The sequence below is a fragment of the Balaenoptera borealis genome (genome assembly GCF_965194805.1).
Source record: "Balaenoptera borealis genome assembly, chromosome: X".
NCBI lineage: Eukaryota > Metazoa > Chordata > Mammalia > Artiodactyla > Balaenopteridae > Balaenoptera > Balaenoptera borealis.
This window is the reverse complement of record NC_138881.1, coordinates 45,021,763-45,031,878: the sequence shown is the minus strand read 5'-3', so window position 1 is coordinate 45,031,878 and position 10,116 is coordinate 45,021,763. Positions and strand designations below refer to the sequence as shown.

Below are 10,116 nucleotides of genomic sequence, written 5' to 3'. Positions count from 1 at the left end.
GTTAGAAATGCAAATTCTCGGGCCCCGCCAAGGACCCACTGAATCAGAAACTCGGGAATGGGGGGCAGCAATCAGTGTTTTAACAAGCCCTCCAGGTGACTGCGATGCATGCTAAAGTTTCACATTCACCTTAGACCCACAGAATAAAGTGGGAGGATAGGACTGAAGTGAGAAACAGCATCCCCCCCCCCACCGCCCTCCGTATCACCTCCTGGTGGTGTCCGGTTCACCCCTTCGTTTCTACCTGGTCACATTCAGGTAGGGATGCCAACGGGGCGAGGGATTGGCTCCGGGATTGCAGGGCCGGAAAACGTTCTGGGCGGTGATTGGTGGCCACGAAATTGCCGGAATAAGCTCTTCCGGTACGCAAAGCGGAGCCGGAAATCCCGCTATTCCCTCCCCCTCCCCCCGCAAGGCTGTAGCCGAGTTGGTGTTCAGGGCGAGAGCGTGTTCGTGTGCGCGTGGGCATTTTCAGAATGTACATTTTTCTGAGTTGGACTACTCCAGAACTGGCTGTCCCGACAGGCATAGCTAGAAAGGGCGAGGATTCCGCTAGGGTACATGTACGGGGTAACAGAACGGTGACAGAGCCCATGGTCTTTATCTCATGTAGTCAGTGTCTTTGGGACCCCTGGGAGATGTCCCCTTTCCTAACGGAACCGACGGCACGGTTGTCCTTTCCACCGATTACAGTCAAGGACAGAGGCCTGCCCCTCACCAGGCCTTCTGATCCCAGTCTGGAGCTTTATCCCTCCTGCCCGTTGGGGGGCTGTGGCTGGCTTGCCCCACTAGGCCTATTCTGTATTACCCAGGGAGGCACAAGCAATCACAAGGCCCAGCACAGAGAAAACTTCTTGTAATGCTCCCTGTTATAGTGGTGTCACTGCAGGGAGGTAACTTTCCACGTAGGAAGACTTTTTCCCAGATCCAAGACTCCAGAGAATTGCGAGGGTTTCATCCTAACTGTGCCCTCCCTCCCTCTGGGAACCGGCCAGCAATGGCCCGCGGGCATCTACATCCGCTGTTCCCCGATCCCACCACCAAGGGGCGCGCGAGATGAAACGGTTCTGTCGTGGAACGTACCACTGAGGGGCAGAGGGAAGACCTTCGAGTCGGGAAGAAACCATTCGGGAGGGGGCGTCCGTTCTGGAATAATCCACTGAGCGCTGTGACAACACTGAGGGTCCCCTTACACCGCGTCGGGCATCAACCACGGGTCCCAGCGGAGGCACTCAGGGCGCCGCTGGGTCCATCCCCATTGTAACCGCTCCATCTTCCCGGCACATTCGAGGCCGATTGGACACCGGGTCTCAGCCTGCAGCCTTCTTTTCTATCTACTCCAGGTTCACCCCTTCGTTTCTGCATGGTCACATCCAGGTGGGGACAGCAACGGAGCCAGAGATTGGCTCCGGGATGCGTGTGGGGGGCGGGGTCGAAATCGGGAAAGCGTTCTGGGCGGTGATTGGTCGCCGCGAGATTGCCGGAATAAACTCTTCCGGGGCGTCAAGCGGCGCCGGAAATCCCGCTATTCCTGCCCCGCCCTCCTCACCTGCCCAGTTCCCATTGGCTGTCTGTCTGGGACAGGCACAGTGGTCGCCGAGTTGGCGCTCAGGGTGAAAGGTGTGCGTGTGCGTGTGCGTGTGTGCGCGCGGGCATTTTCAGAGTCTACATTTTTCTCCGAGTTTGACTACTCCAAGACTGGCTATCCGTAAGGGGCTGATTAGCTGCCCGGGTCGGTGGCGAGGTTCGGCGCAGTCGCTGGCTGTGCAGGGTGACGATGGTGGTGTCTTTCCGCGAGCTCTTACAGTCTTGTTTAGCCTTCACTCAGTCTGGGGCGTGTGGTACCGCAGGGTCAGTCGCGCAGATTCATATAATTAAGCCCAAGGAGAGGTCACTAAACTTTTTTGGTGTCTCTCCCTGGGAAGTAACATGTGTCGTGCAGTTTGGAGATGTGTACCGCTACGTCTGACATGCCAGGTGCTGTTTGAGTACATTTGACGTCTCTGAGCATTTTGGGGAGATTTTGGTGAATGGGATATTTTATCTGAGTGGATTTTGGTGAGCCATGGTACAAAGTCTGTAGGGCTTTGTGTCCTTGTAGACCTGGGTGTGCATTTTCTGAGCTTTTGGGCGTTAGAGTCACTGGGTGTTAGACCCTAATGTAGAAGTCTGAACCCCAGAGTGTGAGGCCTCTGAACTGTTGTGATTCTGGGTCCCAAGGTGTGATGTCTCTGAGCTGCTTTAGGAAGGGGTTTGTCTAAAGGTGTAAAGTATCTGAGCCGTTTGGGGTCTGTGTGTCAGTAGTAAAATCTCTTACCATTTTGGCTGTGAGGTCTCTGTCCAGGAACTGAGGGAGTTGGAAACCCGGCAGATATGATTCCGAAGCCTGGAACCCGACGTGCTGATGGTGCGTTGCTGAGGGTGTCACTTGTCTCCTGGAGTCTCAGTACGTATCATAATTAATAAAATGGGGCCAGTGCCCACCTTGGAGGGTACCTGTGCATGTTAGCAGTGTGTGTAAAGGGCCTGGCTCCCAGCTATGGTTCAGAAAATGTTTTCTGAGCACCTGCCATGTACCTGAGTACTATTCGAGGAGTTTGTGACAGGACAAAACTGACAAAGTCTCTCATTTCATGGCGTTGGTCAATAAATAAATCAAGGGTGGCAGGTGCTATGTATGAAGAAAGATAGGGCTGGATCAGGGGAAAGGGTATGTGGAGATGATGTTATTATTTTATTCAAGGTAATCAGGGAAAGTCTCCCTGAAGGATGACGAATGAGCAGAGACCTGGAGGAAGTGAGGGAGCACGCCATGGGATTACCTGAAGGAAGAGCATTCCAGGCAGAAGGAACAGCAGGTGCCACGGTCCTGGCGGGGCAGTCTACTTGGCGTGCTCCTGGATATCAAGGAGTCCTGTGATGCACTGGGTTTGGCACGCCGCACTCATTGAAAGGTGTCCGGTGCTGCTCTCTGTGTTTGTCCCACAATCTGTGGTCATCCCCATTTCACAGATGAAGGACCCGAGGCTCCAAGATGTGCCCTGCACCTTCTCTCCTGCTTACACCTGAAATTACTGAAGAGGGGTGAAACCTTCTAGTCCATCATGAGAGACAGAGGGCTTGAGTGTAAGAGCTGCGGGGAGGACACCATCCACACTGAATGTCAGCCAACCAGCGGAGATCAGTTATAATATGGGAATCATGCCCCTCATAACATTGCTACTCTTGATGGAGGGCAGGACTTAAGAATGAGAAAGGAACTGGGGCAAAGGAGAGAGACAGGAAGGGGAAGCTGGAGGACAGTGAGAAAAAAACCCACTGGCTTCATCATATTGCTTGGATTTGGCCCAGTTCACCTTGATTAACTGATTGTACTAAGATATATTCACTTTTCCCCTGTCCCTACCCTTTCTTTCCCTTCCCTGCTCTTCTCTTTTGTGCCTGAGCAGTTCAGTCCTGAAGCCATTAGGTGTTGCTGGGCAAGGCAAGTATATGCGCGTAGGGGCATCCCAATTTGGGAGGTCAGAGCCCAAGGCGGTAAGGAGGATGTCCCTGGGGGTTCTGTGGGGAGGAGGCTAACTGGCTCAGGGATTCAGGCTTGAGTGAGGTGTGGAAGTCAAGGGCAGGGGATGGTTCAGCATAGCACGTGGGGAGGACCTCTTTGTGGAGGAGGGATGGCTTATATGCATTGGGATTTGTCAACTCAGTGAATGTATAAGGATGGTGGGAGCCACGTCTGTCACTTTTGGAAGAGGGAATTTCCAATATGGAAAGGAGGTAAACTGGAACAACTTCTGAAGGGTTCTACTGGAACTAAAGGTCTCCGTGAGAACTCCTGGTTTTCAATAGATATGTGTGCATATGTGGATAGACTGATATAGAAATATGGAAATGTGTGTGTGTGTGTGTGTGTGATTGTGTTCACACATATATTCCAAATTTCCTGAAAACAGCAACATCCCAATGACAATAAGTACACCTACCGCTAGATCCTAGCTTCTGAATACCATTCTCCACTAAATGATGGGTTCCCAGGCTGAGGAGAGATAGGATTAATGAGCCAGGCTCAACTTGTCATGTCAGTAATAAGGGAAAGTTAAAGAATGGTGGGGAGATGTCAGGGGGACACAGAATATAGCTGGAGGGCTCTCCCACTGGAAAAACTGGGGACTCTTTTATCTTTTCCAGCTTCTTTGAGGTATTATTGACATATAGCATGTAAGTGTAAGGTGCACAGTGTGATGATTTGATACACGTAGATAGGGCAAAACGATTACCACAATAAGGTTAGTTAGCACTCTATCCCCTCACAGAATTACCTTTTTAAAAATTGTGGTGATAACATTTCAGATCTACCCTCTCAGCTTTCAATATATGATACAGTTTTGTTCATTATACTCAGCATGCTGTACATTAGATCCCCATAACTTATTCATCTTATAGCTGGAAGTTTGTACCGTTTGACCAACGTTTCCCCCAGCCCCTGGCAACCACCATTCTAAACTCTGTTTCTGTGAGTTTGACTTTTTTAGATTCTACATATAAGTAGAACATACAAGATGTCTTTCTCTCTTTCACTTACTTCACTTAGCATAAAGCCTTCCAGGTCCATTCATGTTGTTGCGAAAGGCAGGATTTTCTTCGTTTCTGTGGCTGAATAATATTCCGTTGTATGTGTCACCACATTTTCTATGTCCATTCATCCCCTCCATGGCCACTTAGTTGCTTACATATCTTGGTTGAAGCTGCATTGTAAATTGTAACGTTGGTGTTAGTCCTCCAACTTTGTTTTTCAAAATTATTTGGCTATTCTAGTTCCTTTGCCTTACCCCAGAAATTTTACCATCAGTTAGTCTATATGTACAAAAAAATCCTTGCCTGGATTTGTGATTGGAATTGTATGAAATTGATGGATCTATTTGGGGACTATTGACATCCTAATTATATTGAATTTCTCAACACATGAACGCAGTATGTGTCTCCATTTTGTTAGGTCTTCTTATATTTCTTTCCTCAGCATTTTGTAGTTTTGAGCATACAGATCCTGCTTATGTTTCGCTAGGTTTTGGGGGAAGCTATTATAAATGGTATGCACAAGTCTTTTTTTTTTTTTTTTAATTTCCTAATTGTTCATTGCTAGTACAGGCAAATATGCCTGACTTTTTTTGTGTTGAGCTTGTATCCTGCGACATTGTTAAACTCCCTTCTTAGTTATAGGAGTTTTTGTTAATAGATTTCATGGGATTTTCTAGGTAGATAATCATGTCATCGGTGGATGGGAGCAGTTTGAGTTCCTCCTTCCCAATCTCTAAACCATTTATTCCTTTTTCTTTTCTTACTGGAGTGGCTAGGACTTCCAGTACAATGTTGACTTATAGCAGGAGTAAGACTGGCTATCCTCCTGGCCTGGTTCCTGATCTTAGGGAGAAAGCGTTTAGTCTTTCTCCATCAAGTAGGATGGAGGGGCAGGTATTTTTGTAGATGCTCCGTATCAGGTTAAGAAAGCTCCCTTCTCCTCCTGGTTAGCTGAATGTTTTTCATCATGAACGACTGTTGAATTTTGTCAGATACTTTTTCTGCGTCAACAGGTAACGATCATGTGGTTCTTTATCTTTGGTATGCTACTATGGTGGCTTGATTGATTGATTTTTTTAATGCTGCACCAGCTTTGCAGTTCGGGGATAAACGTCACTTGGTCATGGTGTATTATTCTTTTTATGTATTGAATTTGATTTGCTACTACTGTCTTTGTTTGACTTTGGTATCAGGGTAATGCTAATCTGAAAAAATAATTCAACAAGTGTTCCCTCTCTTCTGTTTCCTTGAAGAGATTGCGTAGAATTGCTGTTATTGCTTCTTAAATGTTTGGTAGGATTTTCCAGGGATACCATCTGGCCCTGGAGATGCCTTTTCTGTAAGTTTTTCAACTACAGACTCGATTTTAAAAATAGGTGATCTGTTTCTTTTTGGCTGAGCTTTGATAGTGTGTTCCATTTCGCCTAAATTGCCAAAAGTAGTTATGTAGAATTATTCATAGACTCCTTTTAATTTCTGTGGGATCTGTAACCTATTTCATTCCTGATGTTGGTAAGTTGTGTCTTCAGTTATCTTGCTTTTTTTTTTTTTTTTTTTTGTCTGTCTGGGTGGAAGTTTATTCATTTGTATTGACCTTTTGAAAGAACCAGCTTTGGGTTTCGTTGATTAACTCTATTCTTTTTCTGATAACTGTTCCAATCTCTATTTCCCTTATTTGCTTGCTTTGAATTTATTTGGATTTTCTTTTTCTAGTTTCTTAAGGTGGAAGCTTTCATTATTGATTTGGGTTCTTTTTTCTTTCTAATACAAGCATTTGATGCTGTACATTTACGGCTAAGCACTGCTGTACCTGCATCCTGCAGATTTTGGTAGGTTGTTTTTTCATTTTCATTTTGTTTAAATTAATTTGTAACTTTCCTTGATCCTTGCTCTTTGGCCCATGGATTACTTAGAAGTATGTGATTTAATTTCCTTGTGTTCGGAGATTTTCCTCCTAACTTTGGCTTACTTATTGGGGGTTTCTCTCTTTTGGTCAGATAACATTCTTTGTATGATTGCAATTATCTTGCAATTGGTCATATTTGTTTTATGACCCAGGATATAGTCTACCTTGGTGAAACTTCCATATGCACTTGAAAAGAATGTGGTATATTCGGCTGTTGTTATGTGGAGGGTTCTATACTTGTGAGAACATTCGGTTCACCCATGCATTCTAATTTGCTTTCTCTCCGTTCTGTGTATTACTGAGATTGTTGAAGTCTCCAGCTGTTCTTGTAGATTTGTTTGTTTCAGTTCTTGCAGTTCTGACTTGGTCATGTATTTTGAAGCTTTGCTGTTGAGTACTGTGAAGAATAGAGTTAACATAGCAGGCCTGGGACTACAATCCTTAGAAGGGCTGGCTTGTGGGCCCTCACGTCGCATCTGAGAACTTGGATTTCAAGAGGTTTCCCACCGTTGCCTCCTTCAGAAGTGTAGGTTACTCCTCCATCTGTCCAAACAGTATGTTTTATGCTAAACACCTGCTTTCCTCCTGGGAACCTGAAATCTTGATATGTGCTAGGCCCCGGGTTTCTCAGGAGCTTCCCTGGTGGACAGCATTTCACACGCGTTGTCATGATCCGTTGCCGGAGGGACAAATTGCGTGATTCTACTAGGAAAGGACTCTTGGAAGCTTGCGCTGGTTTCCTCCGGATGTTGCCCAGTGCACCTCTCCCCCTGGATGATTTGGCTTTGTATCCTTTTGCTGCAGTAAATCTTAGCCATGAGGATGACTATGTGCTAGGTCCTTGGAGTCCTCCTAGGAACTCATCAAAAGCAAGGGTGGTCTTGGGGCATCTGAAACAGTGGTGGCAGCTGTGGATTCACTAGCGAGACTGTGACTCGCTGAAATACGGTGAAAGCCTTGTTTGAGTAAAGGGAGGATGAAGCAGTAGGGATGACGATCCTTTTGTGCTTGGTGACTGTGGATGTACCCGTGCTATGAAACAGCAGCTGAGCCACTGACTGTTGGGATAGGTGTTACTTACAGAATTTGAAAACAAAAGATCCAGATCCAGGAGAGTTAGCGCACTGCATCCTCGGCTGCTTCTGCTGTGCTGCCCGATGTTGGGGGTGGGGTGGGGCGGGGAGAGTGCAGGCAGCTCCTGACTTTGGTGTTTGTTATTTCCTCCAGGCCTGGGGCAAAAGGATGCGAACCTTACAAAAGGTGGACTCTGGGTCGGCCAAAAAATGTTGAAAGTTTGACTTGCTCTCTCCTACAAGCGGAAGAAAGCAAATAAAATCAGGTTCTGGGCTGGAGAAAGCTTCAGATAAACTAGAGGCAAGAAGGGGAAAAAGCTCTGCAGGCTTTTCTTCAACTTGGCGGCTGCTGCTGCTGCTGCAGCCCCAGCCCCTTCCGGCACTCGCGCCCGAGCTCCCCCGCCGCCGTGCGGTACCCTGGTGAGTGTCAGTTTACTGCTAGGGGTTTGAGTAAAGCGTCCCTGAGAGAGGGAAAAGGGGGAATTTTAAAAATGGCTTTGTACATTGTGGCTGTTGCATCCGGATGTTTGAGACAACTGAGACGAGACGTTAGGCATATGACTCTTCAGTGCAAGAGCATGAGCTTTTCCAGCCTCCTCACGGGATCAGTGAGAGAGACAAAAGGACAGGAGGTTGTGTCAACCCATTTTGAAAATTTTTTAACATTCAGGATTTTGTCCTGGCCAGTTGCGAAACATAATGTCTTTACAGTTAGATTATAAAACATGTTTTGCCATGAAAGTACTTTTGCCTTTCTTGCCTACAGCCCTTCCATACAAAAGGCTTGGGGGACATTAGGAGATAATTAAAGAAATGTAAAGTTTTGATTTCAGGATTGTACACAGTGATTGTATAACAATGGAGAACACACCACCCCTGGCACCTGGCGGGGAAGCGTAGCGAGGGAGCGAGGACATTAATGATCTTGTCTGTCCAAACTGTTCCTGGGAATTTTCTATGTTTCCTAAAGGAATACTCCCCGTGCAGCCTTCAGAGCTGCTGTGAGCACTTTTTTTTTTTTGAATTTTATTTTATTTATTTTTTTATACAGCAGGTTCTTATTAGTTATCTATTTTATACATATTAGTGTATATATGTCAATCCCAATCCAGTGAGCACTTTGAATGCAAACTGTCTGCTGAGGCTCCAGTCACACCTGAGGGAGCTCTGACTGTGGGACCGCGGGAGTGGCCCCAGCCCCTGGACGTTGCATGCAGAGCACCTCCAGGTGTCACTCACCCTTGGAAAGAGGATGCGCTGGGGTCCTGGACAGACAGAACTGTTTGGAACGGGCTGCCTCCAGGCAGTGCCTCTGAAACTAAGACCTCCCTCCGATGGATTATTCAAACTGGACAGGGAGTCCTAGGGGGGCAGGTTCCTGGGTGGGAGGCCACACTGGGGCCCCAGGGAGCTGTCCTGCCTGCCTGATGTATGTCCTGCTCGGGGCAACCTAGCAGTCGTGAACCCTTTGTTTCTAGGGATACGTGTATGCCTCGGAATTACCCTCCTTGTGTGTGAGCCCTGAATATCCCTACACGGCCTCAGCCTGGACGAGTAGTGACCAGAGTATGCTGTGCCTGAATTGGTGCCTCAGGTGCCTCAGCTACAAAAGGTTCATACAAAAAACTAAGCCGTAAGGTTCCTGGCTTTCTAAGTTAGACCTTCATGGTTAATGACATCTGTATTTAAATGGCTGAGTCCTGGAACCCTAAGGGATGTAACTGACGTCAGTACTGCAGTGTAGGCTGGTGTCACTGTGCTGCCTGGGTCCTAAGACCTGTGGCATTCCCCTCCCTCCCTCTGCAGACTGACATCCTTCTCGCTCGTCATTAAGACACTGGGTCCAGTCCTTCACCCGTTACGTCAGCTCCACAGGTGTGGACTGACTTTCTACCGTGTGTCAGGTCCTCTGCCCCGAGGACACCAGGATGAACGGGGTGTGTTTCCAGCCTTCTGAGAAGGAGTTAAAAGTCTGGTGAGGGAGACAGACATGGAAACAAAACCTCAGTGCCTCAAAGACAATGGGCTTATCTGGCTTTGTTCAGCGACTCATGGCAGATCACACTATGAACATTTCCCACGTAATTTTTCCCGTCCATTGACAGCATATCCTGAAGATCCGTCTAGTCAGCACAGTTGGATTCCCCTCATTCCTCTAGGCGTGGGCAACCTCAGCTATCAAGCGATACTGGTGTGTTGCGTCAAGCTCAAAGCCAGTAACAGAATGGCCTTCAGTATGTGTTCTCTAAAACACTCAAGGATTCTTTGTAAGTTTCCAGAGAAAGCAACATTCAAGCTTCCCTTAATTCACAGGGAAATTACAATTATGGAAAATCCACTTTATTTAACTCTCTGCTAGAAAGTGTTTGCCTCCCTGTAACCCTCAGCCCACAGATGCCGGTAGCTCCTCCCAATCGTTTCAACACCCAAACCTACCCTCTGAAACTTCGTGTCAGCTTCCACTTACTTACCAGATGCATCACTGTGGTAGTAAACCACATAACATACTGGTTATCAACCACAAGAATAGGATTTTATGAAGGTATCCCCAGACCTCTTATT

At 47.1% G+C, this 10,116-nt stretch overlaps 1 long non-coding RNA gene across 3 annotated transcripts; it reads left to right on the top strand.

The window, feature by feature from the left end:
* The first annotated feature begins 1,628 nt into the window (after positions 1–1,628).
* On the top strand, positions 1,629–10,101 carry LOC309620222. 3 transcript variants are annotated; one of them, XR_014239465.1, is made up of 3 exons: positions 1,629–2,446; positions 2,744–7,007; positions 7,709–10,101. It is a non-coding gene; the product is annotated as an uncharacterized lncRNA (long non-coding RNA). The 3 variants fall into 3 exon arrangements; XR_014239466.1 differs by lacking the exon at positions 7,709–10,101 and having other exon boundaries at positions 2,744–2,858; positions 3,013–7,702; XR_014239467.1 differs by lacking the exon at positions 7,709–10,101 and having other exon boundaries at positions 2,744–6,404; positions 6,864–7,702.
* The last annotated feature ends 15 nt before the right edge of the window (positions 10,102–10,116 follow it).